Source organism: Nerophis lumbriciformis, linkage group LG09 (assembly GCF_033978685.3).
Source record: "Nerophis lumbriciformis linkage group LG09, RoL_Nlum_v2.1, whole genome shotgun sequence".
NCBI lineage: Eukaryota > Metazoa > Chordata > Actinopteri > Syngnathiformes > Syngnathidae > Nerophis > Nerophis lumbriciformis.
Window position 1 is genome coordinate 21,145,856 of NC_084556.2, and position 20,582 is coordinate 21,166,437.

The following is a 20,582-nucleotide window of genomic DNA, read 5'->3' on the forward strand; positions in this document are numbered from 1 at the left end:
CAGATTCAAGCTCAGTTCAGAGCAGTTTCATGTCGATCTGGTTTTGAAGTATACACCCCGTTCCACCTTCGCTCTCAGGAGAAGAGAAGTGCCACAAAGACATTCTCCTGTTGCCCCCTTCTGTTCTCCATTTTCCTCCCCCTTGTTACCTTGTCTCCCCCTCTCCAAGGTCCCTCTCCTGTTGCTCCCCTTTCTGTGTGAGTGTGTCTGGGTCCTGCAGGAGAGGCTTTGTCTGTGAACACTGGAGCCCAGACCGGCTCATGGGGGCCATATCCATGAATACCCACACTGTTAGACCCGCTCTTTTACTTCACACCACTTTCTCTACTGGAATGCCTGGGCAGTGAGGTAAGAAACACACACACACACACACACACACACACACACACACACACATAGACACACACACGCACACACCAGACACAAACTGAGTGAGTCATGCAGTGATGAAAAGCCAGTGTTTTGTGTGTGAACCCGCTCACCCTGGACTCACATCCTGAGATCCTTTCTCCTCCATCAGTCCCTGCCAAGTTCTCCCTCTAATTAAAGACTATTGGGTCCAATAGCAGTGGCCCAATCGCCCCCAGACCAAGCCTCATCCCCAATCCAAAGAGTTCCCGAGTATAGCCTCCACGGAATGTGAATGACTGGGGTGATTAACAAATTCTCAGGGTTTCTAATTCCTTTGTTCATGGTGTACTTGGCTACAAGATCCTTGGTAGCTTTACAGAAAATATGTCCAAATAAACAACCTTGAACCGAATAAAAAACTCTAAGAAGGAGCTCATTTTTTAAATAAATATTATTGACTTAAAGGAGGTTGAATCATGTGACTCAAACATGGATACATTCAACTGATGATATAACTGTATCTCTGGATTTACACTTGCACATACTTCATATGACAAAATAAAAAAAATTTTGCTCCCCAGAGGCAAAAATATGGGTCATGGCAGCGTAAACTGTCAAAAAATGCTTGGAATTGGACATCATCAGGTCAGAATCAGGCTGGATGTCTATTTAAAAAATGATAATGACTGCTGTATGAATCGATCAATACGGATTGATATATGGTGATCAATGACAAGCAGGTCTACATAGTCAATAAAAACAATTAATCGAACAATAAATGAAAATGAACTCGTTTAGTTTTCCGGCATCAATAAATTGACGTTTGATTGTCTATGTGTGTTTGTTTTTTTTCAACCCTCAGCAACTGAGCGTGTTTATTCAATAGTAGGATGAAATGAACAGAGTGAATCTTCTTATCAGTCATCCACAGTCTTAGTCTCGGTGGGCGGAGGCGGGACCGCTAGCTTACACACATGCACAGACAGAGCCTCGCTAGTTGCAAGTGAGAAGCACTGGAAAATAACACAATTGAGGAGGAAAAAGTATGATTACAGAGACAAAAAAATCAAATGAGCAAGATGAGCTCATCAACACAGATGAACAAGCCAATAGGCCAAATTTGTTGGAAAGTGATGGCAAGAACAACAACAAAAAAACAACTAACTGGCTAGGATGGGAATCAAAAACCAGTTCCTGTTCAGAACCGGTTCGCAGTGTATCAATTCTTTGGAACCATTTGTCATTTTTTCAAACGATTCCTTTAACAATGTATAAGGGCAAGAATGACGTCATGACGCAACATGAATAGTGACGTCAGAAAGCAACATGTCGCCCATGCCGCAACAACGCTCCAAAGTTTGGCTACATTTTACAAGAAAAGATTGCAACAGCGCTACCTATAATAAATGCAAGCGAAGGACATACGAGCAATATGCTGAAACATTTGAACTCACAGCATGCGATAACTATAAATGAATGTTGTGATTTTGAACTGCATCAATCTTGTCCCTGTAGCAGTCATCTGGCGTAACTAAAAGGTACTAACACCGCCTACAATGTTAGCGCTATTACCTGTTAACTTGAAATAAATGCCTTCTCATTTAGATGAGCATGAGGAGAGACACATTTTGACTGTTCACGTCTAAGGTCCCACTCTCCTTCCACCACGGCAGGGAAGAGTGGAATGACTCAGGCCAGGATAGACGAAATTCATCGAGCTTGCATCAATTTGCCACAGTGCTCTTGACTTTCGGTGAGTGAATGTTCAATTGTAGTCAGAGAAAAGTTGCATGTTTTCCTTCAACCAAATTTTTACAGTCATTTCCATTATACAGGTGGAACTCATAAATTTAGAATATCGTGTCAGAGTCAATTCATGTCAGCAATTTAACCTCAAATGTGCAACTGATATGTTATATTAACTCATTACATGCAAAGTAAGACATGTCAAGCCTTTATTTCTGATCATGTTGATCATTATGGCTTACAGTTTTTGAAAATCCTACATTTTCTGGGATTTTCAATTCAAGTGTAAGCCATAATCATCAAAATAATATCAAAAAAAGACTTGAAATATCGTGAGTTGCATGTTATGAGTTTATGTCATATTTTAGTTTCACATTGTAGATCTAAACAACCCTTTGCACAATATTGTAATTTTTTGAGATCACCAGGATATTTTCGAGGGAGATTCCTAAAAGTATTTAAAATGTTAATAAGTATTAGATTAATGTATAATTTCCACATATGTTTTTTTTTTTTTTTACTTCTACAGAATAATAATTTATTTGTTGTATTTATTTATTTTTAAGTTGTTTTTATCTATGCTACTGTGCCTCTTAAGACCTCACTGTTGGCTTTGTTAGGTCACGTTACCTCTAAACTAAACAAAATTGATGCTAATCCACCTTTTTGTTCTCTTTTTTTTCCCAAATGAGAATCGATAAGAGAACCGATGAAGAACCGAATCGTTAAGCAGAAACGAAGTGGAATCAGAACCGGAAACATTTTAGCAATTACCATCCCTACACCTGACCCAGTTCTTCAAACTGTGGACAAACTGTATTTTAAGACGTTAAATATTTTTTAAGTGCAAGTCTTACTAACAGAGAAAAAAAGTCAATTTTACTTTTATGTTTGTTTATTTATTTAGAATAATTGAAAGGTATTCACTTTCCAATTACTGTACAAAAGTAAAAATTAAATACTACTGACAGATAAAAATGTATTATTACATATTATTACATTATTATTACCGTATTTTCCGCACTATAAGGCGCACCGGATTATAAGGCGCACCTTCAATGAATGGCATATTTTAAAACTTTGTCCATATATAAGGTGCACCGCATTATAAGGCGCGTATAATAGACGCAACAGTAGAGGCTGGGGTTACGTTATGCATCCATTAGATGGAGCTGCGCTTAAGGGAATGTCAACAAAACAGTCAGATAGGTCAGTCAAACTTTATTAATAGATTACAAACCAGCGTTCTGACAACTCTGTTCACTCCCAGAATGAATAAACAGCTGTTTTATTATTTTCCCCGAGGTAAAGTCAGTGACGTGGTGTTTTGTTTATCTTTTAACAACAGCAAAGTATAACATGTAGTGCAACATTTATATCTCATAGTAGAGGGGAACTTTTCCCTGATTCAATAAACACATAAAAAACAGTGATACTGTTACGGTAAATCAAACGTTAGTGCAATCACAATATAGTAACACTCGAAATAGTGCAGAGCAATAACAATATATCAATAACTCAACGCTGCTCAAACGTTAATGTCACACAACACAACACACAAAATAAACATGTAAAGCCCACTTTATAAAGTTCTTCTTCATCCACGAATCCCGCAAATTCTTCTTCTTCAGTGTCTGAATTAAACAGTTGGGCGGATACGGCATCCGTCTCGTCGAAGTCGTCATTAATCGAGTCAGTGTCGCTGCTGCTCTATTCCCGTGTTCTACTGCGTGACTGATCGTCTTAAGTTTAAACTCTGCGTCGTAAGCGTGTCTCTTAATAGGAGCCATTTTGGGGTCTTTACATAAAAAAACTAATGGAAATGAAACGGCACGCCTCGTGCAGTCATATATCCCAGCATGCACCGCGCGCTTCGTCTTCTACGGGGGCGGCTGCTTATTGTAGAAGAAGAACTTCTTCTTCTACGGGGGAAAATTAAGACATGGGAAAATTAAGTCAGTGGCTGCTTACCGTAGTTGCGATTGATTGATTGATTGAAACTTTTACCTGTTGGAGGCTCAATATTGGTCCATATATAAGGCGAACCGGAATATAAGGCTTTTGACAAAATTGGAGGTTTTAGGTGCGCCTTATAGTGCGGAAAAAACGGTACATATTATGTGTTACGTCTGGGTCACATGGTTTTGCGGTGGTCGCTTCCCCAAGATGCAGAAGGACGTCAGGAAGCAGTGTGCAGGTAAGATAATGATTTATTCTAATAACAAAGCAAAATAATGTAGAAGGTTGTGTTGCTGGGAAAGTACACGTGAAGCTCGAGGATAACTTAGCATAGCAAAATAGAGACAATAGAAACAATAGTTGTAGTGTAAAGCCAATACAAACAGTCACATGTAACGAACAAGACTGCCAGGACGAGTGCAGGTATAAATAGCTCTCTAATTAGTGATCAAGAGCTGGTGAGCATCCCGACCACTAATCAGAGGGCAGGTGCAGAGTATCAGTGTCCATGGAAACTAAAAAAACTAAAGAGGTTGCTGAAAACAAAAATAAAAAATGAACTAAGGATATTATAAACTAAACGTAACATTAACCGGCCAACAGATCATAATGATTACATTATAGCTTATTTTGTTCTCAAAATAATTCTGATCATAATGTCGTTTATCAGCAAAAAATTGTGGGACAATATATCGTAAGGCAAAACTTTATCGGCCCAAGCCTATGTTTACCCAAACCTATGGGCAGGCAAATCAGCTATTTAGTATTTGGAAATCACTCTGCCATAGCCTTGCAATGATGTCAAAAATGTAAATCTCAAAGCAACATTTATTCATCAATGACAGCTTAGTGACAATTTAAAACTTGCTGAGTAGTGTTGGCACAACTGTCAAGAAAACAAAGCATGTGAGGACAGATCGTGACAGACCTGTCTTAAAACCTTGGTTTCTCGAAAACAGGTAAGGACACATCAAAATGTAACACCTTCTCATGCAGCCTTATGCTCTTGAATATAGTGGTATGATATTATTTCATGTGGAACATGAAACAAATTGGAACTAAAATTTAAAATATAACAATATGGTTCTGTTGCTTCATAATGTGTTTATTTGACATATATTCTTCATGGCCCATCAAAATTCTTAATGTTGGTAAAAGTAGCAGGCAGATCTTTACAAAAATGTGAATTGGAAAAGACAGAGCTAGGTTGGAAAATCTCCTAGGTTGGAAAATCTCCTTTCACAAACCTGTGGATGATGTCATAGACACTGGGCCTTTGCAGCATCTACAGTCTGCGGTCACTCATTTCTTCCTCAACAAGCTACTTCTTTTCATTTTGGACAACGCTCTCCAGAAATTGCGTCACCAAGACATTCTAGTAAACAACTTACAAATGACTCCGGTTTGGAAAATGCCAACTATTACACAAGCATTACCAGACTGTTACAAATGTTTGCCATGGAGGCAGAGTAAGCCAGCCAATGAGCTGCGTCTAAGCGGTGCCACTAATTACAACGAAAGAATGAGACCAATGAGTGTATCGAAAACAAACAAGTGCCAATAAGCCTTCGCAACTTGTCATGAAATAAATGTTTCAATGACCGCAAGTTCAACTCAACAAGTAAGAATGGCACCAACATTCGATAGTAAGTGGAACCATTACTCCAAGTTTATATAAACAAGGTTAATCTGTAAAAACCTGAATAGTAAAATTGTTTGTACCTGACAAGTTTCGGCTACCTTGCCTCTGCAGCCTTCATCAGAGGTATCACGTGATGTTGTTATGACGCTGTCTGTGATGAGTTATATGGGTTGTACCATCCCACCTGAGGTAGTGGGATGGCAGTAGCCGCACTTTGCTGTCTGATGGTTTGTCGGACAGCCAGGAAAAGCCCTGTCGGACTGGGTCCTAGGTGTGGAAGAGTTGGTAAGCTCTTTCATCCCGGTTTACAATGTTTTGGAGCCTGCTTACTGATTTCAACCCAGGGCCGGTTCTAGACAGACATATAGAGGGGGCAGTCAGAAATGTGAAGGGGGCATAATGTGTACACGCTGTGCTAATACATTGTTTTGTTCATTAAATTTAGTTGTTAGCTATGAACTTTACACCTGTAAAACTTGGGTGTACCACCTGAAGACTAAGCTCCTTCAACTACTGGTATAAATCTTAAAGTGGCAATCCCTCAGAGGGGATTGTGGGGGGACTAAAAAACGAAATAAAGTATCCTTCATCCACATTTTATCACCCATCCCAACATTTATCTTAACTGGATAGCATAATTATTAAATTTTATATAACCTTAAATAGGACTTCACACACAATAGTCAATATTAACAGAAAGGTACAGTACTCTTATGAATAACAAAAAAACATTCTCCTCAAACTAGTTCATCATCATGATAGCTGCATCATGCCTCAAAGTTTCAACTTCAAAACTATTATTTACGCTACACCTCTGGCAAAGCAGGTATGCATGTGTGTTGTGAAATGGAGTTACGATACATGCCTTCACCATAATGTGTTCATGAACGCAGGAGACCCGGAAATAGCAAATACACATATCTACATAACTGTAAGTTAAAGATGTCCCGATGACTTGCTTGCTGATAGCATCATATAATGTCAAAAATAAAATGTGTCTGCTTCACTTTCCCTTAGATGTACACAATACGATGTGGAACACGTTAAATCCATACGCTTTTGTTTTGGCGCCGCCAGTGAGAAAATCAACTTTCTCATCTCAAAAGAAAAAGCATCTGATTGGCACACCTTCGTAGCTAATCTCCACCCTCTCTCATATGTACACTATTAAAGAACTGTGAATGAATATATTCGGAACTCGTCGCACCCATCTACAAAACAACATTAAATATGATAGGATTTAGCTTCTGACAACATTTTTGTGTCGTTTTTATTTGTCGACATTGGTTTACTGAGGGCCGAGTAGAGGGGTGTGTCTGTCCGTGTGTATGCAGACTCGCATAGCATGACACGGCGGACGAAGGGACGGAGATGAGATACTATTGTATCGTTTCCTTTTTTTGCGGATTTCTCCACTACTGCCAATAATTTTGTCAACTTATAATATATACGTTTTTGTGATTATATTGAAATGTACTTCCTAAACTTTAAAAGTTTTGATTTGAAGGGGAAAGACATTTACTTCTTGCTCTTATGTAGAGCCGGCGTCGTTTCAACCGCCTCTTTGATCCATCGGTGGAACATGACATAAGGCCCCTGTTGTTCCGTATACAGGGTCCATTAGGGCTGATCTTGCCAATAGTTTTACTCAGTGGCCTAGTGGACCTACTCAGTGGCCTAGTGGTTAGAGTGTCCGCCCTGAGATCGGTAGGTTGTGGGTTCAAACCCCGGCCGAGTCATACCAAAGACTATAAAAATGGGACCCATTACCTCCCTGCTTGGCATTCAGTATCAAGGGTTGGAATTGGGGGTTAAATCACCAAAAATGATTCCCGGGCGCGGCCACCGCTGCTGCCCACTGCTCCCCTCACCTCCCAGGGGGTGATCAAGGGTGATGGGTTAAATGCAGAGAATAATTTCGCCACACCTAGTGTGTGTGTGACAATCATTGGTACTTTAACTTTAACTTTTAACTTTAATACAAACCCCGTTTCCATATGAGTTGGGAAATTGTTTTAGATGTAAATATAAACGGAATGCAATGATTTGCAAATAATTTTCAACCCATATTCAGTTAAATATGCTACAAAGACAACATATTTGATGTTCAAACTGATAAACTTTTTTTTTTGCAAATAATCATTAACTTTAGAATTTGATGCCAGCAACACGTGACGAAGAAGTTGGGAAAGGTGACAATAAATACTGATAAAGTTGAGGAATGCTCATCAAACACTTATTTGGAACATCCCACAGGTGAACGGGCAAATTGGGAACAGGTGGGTGCCATGATTGGGTATAAAAGTATATTCCATGAAATGCTCAATCATTCACAAATAAGGATGGGGCGAGGGTCACCACTTTGTCAACAAATGCGTGAGCAAATTGTTGAACAGTTTAAGAAAAACCTTTCTCAACCAGCTATTGCAAGGAATTTAGGGATTTCACCATCTACGGTCCGTAATATCATCAAAGGGTTCAGAGAATCTGGAGAAATCACTGCACGTAAGCAGCTAAGCCCGTGACCTTCGATCCCTCAGGCTGTACTGCATCAACAAGCGAGATCAGTGTGTAAAGGATATCACCACATGGGCTCAGGAACACTTCAGAAACCCACTGTCAGTAACTACAGTTGGTTGCTACATCTGTAAGTGCAAGTTAAAACTCTCCTATGCAAGGCGAAAACCGTTTATCAACAACACCCAGAAACGCCGTCGGCTTTGCTGGGCCTGAGCTCATCTAAGATGGACTGATACAAAGTGGAAAATTGATCTGTGGTCTGACGAGTCCACATTTCAAATTGTTTTTGGAAACTGTGGACGTCGTGTCCTCCGGACCAAAGAGGAAAAGAACCATCCGGATTGTTATAGGCGCAAAGTTGAAAAGCCAGCATCTGTGATGGTATGGGGGTGTATTAGTGCCCAAGACATGGGTAACTTACACATCTGTGAAGGCGCCATTAATGCTGAAAGGTACATACAGGTTTTGGAGCAACATATGTTGCCATCCAAGCAACGTTACCATGGACGCCCCTGCTTATTTTAGCAAGACAATGCCAAGCCACGTGTTACATCAACGTGGCTTAATAGTAAAAGAGTGCGGGTACTAGACTGGCCTGCCTGTAGTCCAGACCTGTCCCCCATTGAAAATGTGTGGCACATTATGAAGCCTAAAATGCCACAACGGAGACCCGCGGACTGTTGAACAACTTAAGCTGTACATCAAGCAAGAATGGGAAAGAATTCCACCTGAGAAGCTTAAAAATGTGTCTCCTCAGTTCCCAAACGTTTACTGAGTGTTGTTAAAAGGAAAGGTCATGCAACACAGTGGTGAACATGCCCTTTCCCAACTACTTTGGCACGTGTTGCAGCCATGAAATTTTAAGTTAATTATTATTTGCAAAAAAAAATAAAGTTTATGAGTTTGAACATCAAATATCTTGTCTTTGTAGTGCATTCAATTGAATATGGGTTGAAAAGGATTTGCAAATCATTGTATTCCGTTTATATTGACATCTAACACAATTTCCCAACTCATATGGAAATGGGGTTTGTACTTTTATACCCAATCATGGCACCCACCTGTTCCCAATTTGCCTGTTCACCTGTGGGATGTTCCAAATAAGTGTTTGATGAGCATTCCTCAACTTTATCAGTATTTATTGCCACCTTTCCCAACTTCTTTGTCACGTGTTGCTGGCATCAAATTCTAAAGTTAATGATTATTTGCAAAAAAAAAAGTTTATCAGTTTGAACATCAAATATGTTGTCTTTGTAGCATATTCAACTGAATATGGGTTGTAAATGATTTGCAAATCATTGTACTCCGTTTATATTTACATCTAACACAATTTCCCAACTCATATGGAAACGGGGTTTCCATATGAGCTCAATTCAGAGCTTTTGAAAGTGGATTCCTGATTCAAATGCAATAAGCTCTCACTTAATGTTAATAAAACACATTTTATTTTATTTTGTTCTAATAAAAACCGGACAAATACTGAGCACTGCCATATCAACATCAATTGGCAGGAAATACAGAGAGTGAACTCCACCAAATTCCTGGGGGTCATCATTGACGAATACCTCAATTTCAAATGTCACATTAGCCATCTGTTAAACAAATTATCCAAATATGTTGGCCTGTTCTTTCACCTTCGTCATTATCTTCCTCTTTCTGCCAAAAGTTTTTTCTAGCTTATTTGGGGGACCCTTTCACTTACCACCATCCTTAAATTATATTCACTACTATTGTAATTGTTCTATGGTATTGTGAATAAACTTGAAACTTAAACTTAACTTGTTGTTTGCCATTCTGTTGAACTTGGCCGCAAGGGTTATCTTTCTTGCAGTGGTCTGAAATGGCTGATTTAATTTTTTTCTGCATTGCTTTCATTCTTATTTTACAGGTGAGCGTTCCAACTGTTTTCTTTTCACATTCTTTCTGGTGCTCCTTTTTTCGTGTGCTGAATTGTCCGCCTGTCTTCCCGATGTATGTTTTATTGCAGGTTAGTCCAGGGATCTCATATATTACATCAAACTTTTTCTCAGGAGAGATCTGATCTTAGTTGAGGTAGGAATCTTTGGGCACCTAACGACAATCATTGGTAAAGAAGAAGAAAGAAGATTTGATTACGATTCAGTACCTACGATTCGATTAAAAATTATTGATGCATCTTCAATTTTTTGATGCAGTTTTACATTTATTTTCGTTTCACAAAATAAGCGTTTATCACTTGCAATTGCAGCGCATTTTCAATAAGAACAAGTTAAATTAATTTCAATGACATTTATTAAATTATTGGAAATGTGTGCAAAACTGGAACATAAGTGCCCTAAAATAAAGGAGCTGGTCCGATCACCTGGTGAGGTGGCTCACTGTAGTCAGCCACATTTTAGAACTGTATGCATGACTTTATTTACAATGAATAAATTGATTAACAATTATTTACACTTACTAATTAATTTTATAATCCTCCATGTCCGAATTGCAATGCATCTACAAATCGATTAGCTCCCCCAGTTCCAATCTTCCTAGGGTGTACTAAGATTTGGCAAAGCTTGATGTGTGGCTTCACTGGCGTGCTGAAAGACGGGGGACACTGCCATCCCGCTACCTCAACGTCACAAAAATACAAACCCCGTTTCCATATGAGTTGGGAAATTGTGTTAGATGTAAATATAAATGGAATACAATGATTTGCAAATCCCTTTCAACCCATATTCAATTGAATGCACTACAAAGACAAGATATTTGATGTTCAAACTCATAAACTTGTTTTTTTTTTTTGCAATTAATAATCAACTTAGAATTTCATGGCTGCAACACGTGCCAAAGTAGTTGGGAAAGGGCATGTTCACCACCGTGTTACATGGCCTTTCCTTTTAACAACACTCAGTAAATGTTTGGGAACTAAGGAGACACATTTTTTAAGCTTCTCAGGTGGAATTCTTTCACATTCTTGCTTGATGTACAGCTTAAGTTGTTCAACAATTCGGGGGTCTCTGTTGTGGTATTTTAGGCTTCATAATGCGCCACACATTTTCAATGGGAGACAGGTCTGGACTACAGGGAGGCCAGTGTAGTACCCGCACTCTTTTACTATGAAGCCACGTTGATGTAACACGTTGCTTGGCATTGTCTTGCTGAAATAAGCAGGGGCGTCCATGGTAACGTTGCTTGGATGGCAACATATGTTGCTCCAAAACCTGTATGTACCTTTCAGCATTAATGGCGCCTTCACAGATGTGTAAGTTACCCATGTCTTGGGCACTAATACACCCCCATCACAGATGCTGGCTTTTCAACTTTGCGTCTATAACAATCCGGATGGTTCTTTTCCTCTTTGGTTCGGAGGACACGATGTCCACAGTTTCCAAAAACAATTTGAAATGTGGACTCGTTAGACCACAGAACACTTTTCCACTTTGTATCAGTCCATCTTAGATGTTTACCAATTTGAACATCAAATATGTTGTCCTTGTAGCATATTCAACTGAATATGGGTTGAAAATGATTTGCAAATCATTGTATTCCGTTTATATTTACATCTAATATATTTACATCTAACACAATTTCCAACTCATATGGAAACGGGGTTTGTATAACGTGACATCTCTGATGAAGGCTGCAGAAGCAAGGTAGGCGAAACTTGTCAGGTATAAACAATTCTATTATTCAGGCTTTTATAGACAAATCTTGTTAATATAAATGTATTATCAGTAGGCCAAATAAACCTCTTCACTACATTACTCAATGTTTTTTTAAGGAAAAGCGCGACTCTTAAGTAGTTCTGTATAGTCATTGAGTATAACTTTAACACACCTCACAGTTTAATGGCTCCTTTGTACGTTATTGTAATAAGATTTAAAGTCCCCAATTTTCATTTCTGCGCTAGCCTTGGAGGTAAATTCATATACAGTAGTGAAAGGATTCATGTGACCCCATTCCTGGGTGGCTCTTGTGCGAGAGGAAGAGGGAAGGTTTATAATTTTGCCATGCACTCTGATAAAAATTATGGAAAGTGCCAGTCAATATACAGCTACCGCTGCAATCAAAGTTGAAATTGCCACATTGGTATGTTTTTATCTACAAAACCATTCTGGGTATCACTCCATCTTATCCGTCTTGTCTTTTAACAAAGAAACAAGGAAGTCACAATCTTCGTTCAATGAATGTTCTGCAATTTGTCGTCCCAAAAGTAAGAACTGAACTGGGCAAGAAAGCATTTAGGTTTTCAGCACCGAAGGCTTGGAATAACCTACAATCGAATATTAAACTTCAAACCCTTGTTACATTGAATGAGTTTAAAGCTTCTGTGAAAGGACTGCAGTCTACCTTGTCTGTATGCACATGTGTCATGTGAGCAAGTTTTAATGTTGTAAATGTGATGTTTTATGTGTTGTTTACTGTTTTTTCATGTAACCTTGCTGCTGCCCTCTTGGCCAGGTCTCCCTTGGAAAAGAGATCCTTGATCTCAATGGGATTTTTACCTGGTTAAATAAAGGCTAAATAAAAATAAATAAAAAAGCCACAAAACACATTTTAAGATATGCAACACTCTACTGCCATCTGGCAGCTGAAGTGGGTAGTGCAGCCCCCAATTTGTTGCGTTTCATGTGTCAGGTAAACCACAACGAATACTTACGCCTAAAGCCCACAAGGTTAAACGTCTAATTGCACTAATAGCAATCGTCTGTAATCTTGGTTTTGGAATAATGGTTGCATAAAAACATCCTTCAGATAAAACACATTTTTTAATATTGTATTTAATGAGCTACCACACAAGCAAAAAGCCATTGCACTCCAGGACTCACGCTGCACTGTTGTTGCCATGGCAACCAACACTTTCACCCTTGTTCACCCCATCCAACAGCGAGCCTCGCCGGCCAGGGCAAGTTGGGTCTGCTGGCCTGGTTTTACACACTGATAGTCCAAAAACACCAGCCAGGCTCACGGACTATCATTCATCAGCTTGCAGGGGGAGCAATCGCATTAACTGTCTTTAACAGGTGCATGAATGTACTTTCGATTGAGCAAGCCAATGTTTTTCGATGTTTTTGACTTGATATAATATATTATTTTAAGTATTTCTATTAATTTCACACAATTCCCCTTCTGAGATCTCCCATGAAGAACAGCAGAAAGACGATTAGATGCTTCTTTAAAGTAGAACAAGAAAACAATTACCGGTAATTGAATAATATACAATTATTAGGATTGTGAGATTAAACGTGACAATATGTCTTGTTTGGAGAAAATTTGTCTTGCGGGCAGAACGTAGTTTGACGTTTTTGGGGCTTTATTAAATAGCCAGAAGCATATTTCTGTCTGGCCGTGCAGAAAAGATTGTAACTGCACATTAAATGCTTTACGCAAACTACAAACTGAGAGCTAACAAACACGGCTTCCCCAAGCAGCAAGATGCCACCGCAGCAGCCCAGAGGTATGACAATCAGTGATACACTTGACAGCTGAGAAATGCAAAAGACTCCATAAGCTCATCAAAACACATATTTATTTATATTTTCTTTATTTTAACTTTTTTAATTTTTAATTAGGCCTGCGCGATACATTGATTTTGTCGATAAAATCAAATGTTTTTTTCTCCTCTTGCTCCAGCATATTTTTTGCCCTCATGACCTGTCATAGCTCTCGCCCGCACTCTTACTTCCTTAGCGGAGATTCAAAACATGGCTAATGCTAACGCTAACGAGAGCGAGACGTTTATTCCAAAGTCAAGAAAAGTCTTGTCTGTACTTTGGTAACGGTGCAAAATTTGTTTGAAAAAGGCAGCAGCACAAACTTATTCCAGCATCTGAAACCAAAGACTCCGGTAGATTGCGGGCAATGCAAATCTACAAGCCGAAAAAGACGGCAACAACATACACACTCCGGTTAAAATGGCCTATTTTTTATTTTAGGTTTTGTTTGTGGAAACAAGTTTTAAAGTTAAAAGCTCATGCCTGCAATGTTATACATTACTTCAAAGTGCAAGTTTTTGTTATACTACATTGTCATGTTCTTAAAAGCAGGGGCACTATCAGGAATTCTGGGACCCCAACATTTTTGAAAAAAACCCCATTTAATAAAAGTCCATCCATCCATCCATCTTCTTCCGCTTATCCGAGATCGGGTCGCGGTGGCAGCAGCCTAAGCAGGGAAGCCCAGACTTCCCTCTCCCCAGCCATTTCATCCAGCTCCTCCCGGGGGATCCCGAGGCGTTCCCAGGCCAGCCGGGAGACATAGTCTTCCCAACGTGTCCTGGGTCTTCCTACCGGTCGGACGTGCCCGAAACATCTCCCTAGGGAGGCGTTCGGGTGGCATCCTGACCAGATGCCCGAACCACCTCATCTGGCTCCTCTCGAGGCTTTACTTTGAGCTGCTCCCGGACGACAGAGCTTCTCACCCTATCTCTAAGAGAGAGTCCCGCCACCCGGCGGAGGAAGCTCATTTCGGCCGCTTGTACCCGTGATCTTGTCCTTTCGGTCATAACCCAAAGCTCATGACCATAGGTAAATTGAGAGCTTTGCCTTCCGGCTCAGCTCCTTCTTGTATTTGATCCCAATTAAAAAACATGGCTTAGTACTTAGCAGATAAACCGTTGTTGATAAGCACAGAAGTCAGATGTTTCTTATAGTGACCAGGGTTGCACACAGCTCAGGAGAGATTTTATTAGAAGCCGAATAATTCCACCTCCATGTTTGACAGTTGTGCTGTTAGTTGTTGGGCCATACTCAGCATTTCTCCACCTTCAAACACGTGGAGAATAGTTGATGCCAAACAACTACATGTTGGTCTTAACAGACCACATGACATTGACAACTGCACCTGTGCCTTATCAAGCAGGGGGACCTTGCGAGCACTGTAGGATATCAATCCATTACAGCGATTTTGGTAAAATGCTTTTTTCTGGTGACTATGGTCTTAACTCCTTTTGAGATAATCCTCTCCTGTATTTCTGGGCTGGTCTGTTTCCTTTATCAAAATAAAACTTTGCATAGAGCTCCAGAATCAGGGCTACTGACTACCATCTTGTATTTCTTCCATTTCCAAATGGTTGCATTAAGCGTAAGCTTCTTGCTTGTCTGTTCCAGTCTTGAACAGGTCTACAATATTGTCCCTGAGGTACTCTGACAGGTCTTTGCCCATAATGGTGGAGAGGTTTGTGTTACGGTTCAAACACCTGCCGCCTCACACTCTGCTGTGCGCTCTGCTGAGCGCACCTCTGGACACGCCTACGGGCGTTCCTGTTCTACAGCAGCCGCATCTCAGCGCAGCTGCGCTCACTCTGCAATCAACACACCTGACGCTGATGAGAGCACCCCTGCCTTCTTAAGCCAGCGTGTCCTGCATTCCAGTGCCAGAACGTAGCTACTTGTACCAGTACAATAAACCTTACACATCTAGCTTTCCTCGCCTATGTGCTTCCTCGCTCTTTGTGTTTCCCCTCCTTTGTGCTCATCGTGTCTTGTCCTGTGTCGTCATCCAGCAGCTCTGCGTCATTCCCAGGTTTCGAGCTGTGTGTCTCGTCTCCCCGGATTCCCTCTGGACCTCCTGCTGCCTCCCCGGATCTTGACTTCTCGCCTGCCCCCGGACAACGACGCCTCGCTCCAGCCCCTGACCACTTGCCTGTCCCCGGACCTCCGAGCCTGCCTTGCCCTTTCTGGACTTCCGCATCTATCTCAACACGCGCCTTCAACACCTCCCGGTAACCCTCAACATATAATCGCTTCACATAGTCACACCAAATATATTTGGATAAATTACACACATCATTCTTGTGTATTAATACATACACTTCAAGCTAAGCGACGTCCCTGTCTCCCTGCCTTCTCCTTCTCCACTGTACCGTTACAGTTTGAATGCTATGGCAATGTTTCTGTTACAGGCGGCTTTTATTTATACAACAAGCTGAGTTAGGAATACAGTAACTACAGGAACGAGACCAATGTGTGTTTTTCATTGACACATACAGTAACCAGTCTGTGGCGGTCAGAATTTGTTCTGGTTTTTGTTCTTATTTCCCTCAGTTAAATTGGCGCTTAATATCTAATATTGAATATACACTGCAAACTAATTTATAGCCTTTAGATAATATCATGGAAAATGGATTGGTTGTTTTTAACAGTCCGTCTGTCTCTGTTATAATAAACCGGTCATACAAATTCTTGACTGTTTATACAGTAAACTTACAAAATCAGCAAGAGGAAACAATATTCATTTTCTCGACTGTAAATAATAATCTGTTTATTTTGCAGTCTTCTAAAGTGTATTCTTGGGATTTGATAGAAAAAAAAAATATATATATATATTTTCTGTAGTTTTCTGTAAAATCACACTAAATACGCTAAATTTTGCGGTGTTTTGTAAATTAAGAGAAATGTAGATATATGTATTTATATATGCGTGCTTAGTCAATTAGGAGTTATCTTCGAGGTTATTTTTAAAAGGTCAGTAGTTCAGCTGTATAAATCAAAACTGTCGCGTGTCAGTCTTTGACAAATTGTTGTTTTTTCCACCAGGATCAATAAATCAGAGACATTTCCTCAATTTGTCTTGCCTGTACTGCCTGAGACATGATTCGAAACAGTGTTAAGCCATGACAAAGAAAACATTCCCGATATTAGGAATCGAGTTACCCCGTGTGTGTGTGTGTCTGTGTGTTTTCACTATTATAGCACTACAGGGCATGTAGACACCATTCTGGCTTCCTCTACTATTGTGTCTGTGTTTATCTGACTCGGTTGCACTTTCGCTTGCAATGAGGGCATTCAACATATTTGCCATTTAATCACACCACCCAGCTTGATTTATATCATTGGCCACACACACACACACGCACGCACACACGCACACACACACGCACGCACACACGCACACACACACACACACACACACACACACACACACACAGCTACAACATTATTTTGTTATATATAAATAAATAAATTGGGTGGGTGGGTGGGAGAGAACGATAAAATTGTAAAACTGTTGCATATCTTCCCTATGCAACTACATCTGCAACAAATGCTTTTCAAATTAGCATATGCAAAATCAACCTCACTAAAATTAAATAAGCATCTAATTTTTTTTTTAATATTTTGTGGGTTTAGATGGAAAATAAGACAATTCAGTCACATTCCTGAAAGGCTATAAGTGAACATTCACCAGGCGCACCCTCCATATGAATTCCATCCACTACTGTCCATCCGACATGCTTCTGCTCTTATACGCAGAATAAAACAAGCTATTAAGAATCTTTACAATTGTTAAAGTAACTTTAACATTGACATTATTTCATATTTTATGAAGAAGGCTTTTTTTCGTATAGAATATGGATATAAGAAACTAAAGACTGCGAAAAACAGTCACGGTATGACTCACTATGTTTATAAAATAATGCTTAAAAAAAATGCCCCACACTGCTTACAAACGTGTTAAAAACTAATTAACTTAATCCCTCCCATCAAAACAAATGTTTAATTTTAATCTTTCCAGCATACCCAATTGAAATATGTTTCATTTATATGAATATCCTATTAGTCCAGAACATAATAAGGTAATTTATTCAACATTAAAGTGTGAACAGTGAGTATTTCCCCGTCACATGACATTACAATTGTAATCAGAGCAAGTCATATAAACTATTTTCAAGCTTTCTTTAAATGTTCTTGTTTGACGTCAATACCCGTAAGTATCCAGGAGGAAAAGAACACATTTAAATAAAACGCACTTGTACCCAAAAAAACAACAACAATGAGAGAATGGAGTCGTGATCATGTTTCGGAATCGAGGTGTGCTGCAAATATGCACACACGTAGATTTGGAACCCCTACATGCTCTTGTTGATGCATATCGTAATCCCCCAAGTTGTGAAGGTTCCTAAGCCTTTTTACAATATAATATATTGTATTTGTTTTGTTTGGCCATATTCAGAGTGTAGCGACATTTAAATTAATTAGGTACAGCTTTCACATTCTTACAGTAAATACGCCTTTCGTTTTCCATTCTGCTAGGTTTTCCCCTTCCTTTCTTTCTTTCTTTCTTTCTATACAACTGCTGCTGTCTTTGCTGCAGTGAGCTGTGATTGGCTGAATATGTGAGTCAAGTAACTTCAGTGCTGTCAGGGTACGAAGTGTTATTGGCTGCTGCTCCTCCTCCACTCCACCCCTGCCAGCTCCCCACCTCTAGGCAGTTTTAGTGTGGATGAGCGGGCATGCAGATGTGTGCATCAGGTGGGGCTGATTTCGTATAGAAGAAGAGTAGGAGGAGGAGGAGGCGACACTCAGGGCCACCCAAGGTAACAGTATGCTAGCCTCACTACGAGGACAGTGGAGCAAACAGATGCTCGTTATTCCCTTTGACATATTTTCATTCACAGAGGGGCCTCAGTAAGGATAGCTGGGGGATTTTTACCACCTGTGCAGAGTTTGTAGAAGCTGCACAACTTAAGTAATCAAATAGGGATTTAAAAAAAGATCAAATATGGTCTGACTTTTAACAATGTTGGTCATTAGTATTAAAACATGTTGTTGTTATGTTCACTCAACACATGGCAGGACAAGAGATACAGTCAGTTCACTTCAACCTAGCATGCAAGTCAAACTCTATTTTAGCAATCGCAGACTAAACACTCTCAAGTTCCAAGCTGCACATTAAGGCTCAGCAGTATTAGCAAAGCATGCCAGGATCACACATAGACTTTACAATGACACTGGGGTAAAAATATGTGGGTCAGGCCATTGCTGTAAGCCACTTCAAGGGGTCTCCTGTCACACACTCTGAATAAAAATAGCAACAACACATAGAGACTAAACACAATCTATGGACCTCTTCTCAATGCGGTAAAAAAAAGTGTTGAATCATACAAAACGCTGGAGTGAAATGTGAAATAGCAGAGGAATCCTTTTTCTAAGGGACGCTGTTGATGATGATGCAGTATGTGTGAGTGATTTCCACCTGCAGGACAGCCCAGGAAGTGTGATGCTTTGTAAAGTCTGAACTTACCAGTGTGGACACATGCTGCCGTCTAGCCGCTGCAGAGGTTCACACAGCCACCTATACAGGAGAGATACATCAGAGTTATAAGCTATAAAATACAAATATGTCAAAATCAAAACTCTGTCTCACTGGTGTATTGCTTAGTGCACTGTATTGCGCAGCACTGATATGATTATTTGTAATCAAAGAGGTTGTTAGCAGATTGAGGTCTAAGTGTTGCATAACTTGCTATATGGACCTGAATAATTGTACAAACCCCGTTTCCATATGAGTTGGGAAATTGTGTTAGATGTAAATATAAACGGAATACAATGATTTGCAAATCCTTTTCAACCCATATTCAATTGAATGCACTACGAAGACAAGATATTTGATGTTCAAACTCATAAACTTTTTTTTTTTTGCAAATAATAATTAACTTAGAATTTCATGGCTGCAACACGTGCCAAAGTAGTTGGGAAAGGGCATGTTCACCACTGTGTTACATGGCCTTTCCTTTTAACAATACTCAGTAAACGTTTGGGAACTGAAGAGACACATTTTTTAAGCTTCTCAGGTGGAATTCTTTCACATTCTTGCTTGATGTACAGCTTAAGTTGTTCAACAGTCCAGGGGTCTCCGTTGTGGTATTTTAGGCTTCATAATGCGCCACACATTTTCAATGGGAGACAGGTCTGGACTACAGGCAGGCCAGTCTAGTACCCGCACTCTTTTACTATGAAGCCACGTTGATGTAACACGTGGCTTGGCATTGTCTTGCTGAAATAAGCAGGTGCGTCCATGGTAACGTTGCTTGGATGGCAACATATGTTGCTCCAAAACCTGTATGTACCTTTCAGCATTAATGGCGCCTTCACAGATGTGTAAGTTACCCATGTCTTGGGCACCCCCATACCATCACAGATGCTGGCTTTTCAACTTTGCGCCTATAACAATCAATCAATCAATCAATCAATCTTTATTTATATAGCCCTAAATCACAAGTGTCTCAAAGGGCTGCACAAGCCACAACGACATCCTCGGTACAAAGCCCACATACGGGCAAGGAAAAACTCACCCCAGTGAATCCGGATGGTTCTTTTCCTCTTTGGTCCGGAGGACACGACGTCCACATTTTCCAAAAACAATTTGAAATGTAGACTCGTCAGACCACAGAACACTTTTCCACTTTGTATCAGTCCATCTTAGATGAGCTCAGGCCCAGCGAAGCCGACAGCGTTTCTGGGTGTTGTTGATAAATGGTTTTCGCCTTGCATAGGAGAGTTTGAACTTGCACTTACAGATGTAGCAACCAACTGTAGTTATTGACAGTGGGTTTCTGAAGTGTTCCTGAGCCCATGTGGTGATATCCTTTACACACTGATGTCGCTTGTTGATGCAG

General features: G+C 40.0%; 1 long non-coding RNA gene across 1 annotated transcript in view; it reads right to left on the reverse strand.

The window, feature by feature from the left end:
• Nucleotides 1-20,582, reverse strand: part of LOC133607551 (uncharacterized) — a 61,445-nt gene that overhangs the window by 20,271 nt on the left and 20,592 nt on the right. The window contains exon 2 of the long non-coding RNA XR_009815425.2: nucleotides 19,208-19,258. This is a non-coding gene — a long non-coding RNA (uncharacterized lncRNA). The remainder of the gene's footprint in view (nucleotides 1-19,207; nucleotides 19,259-20,582) is intronic.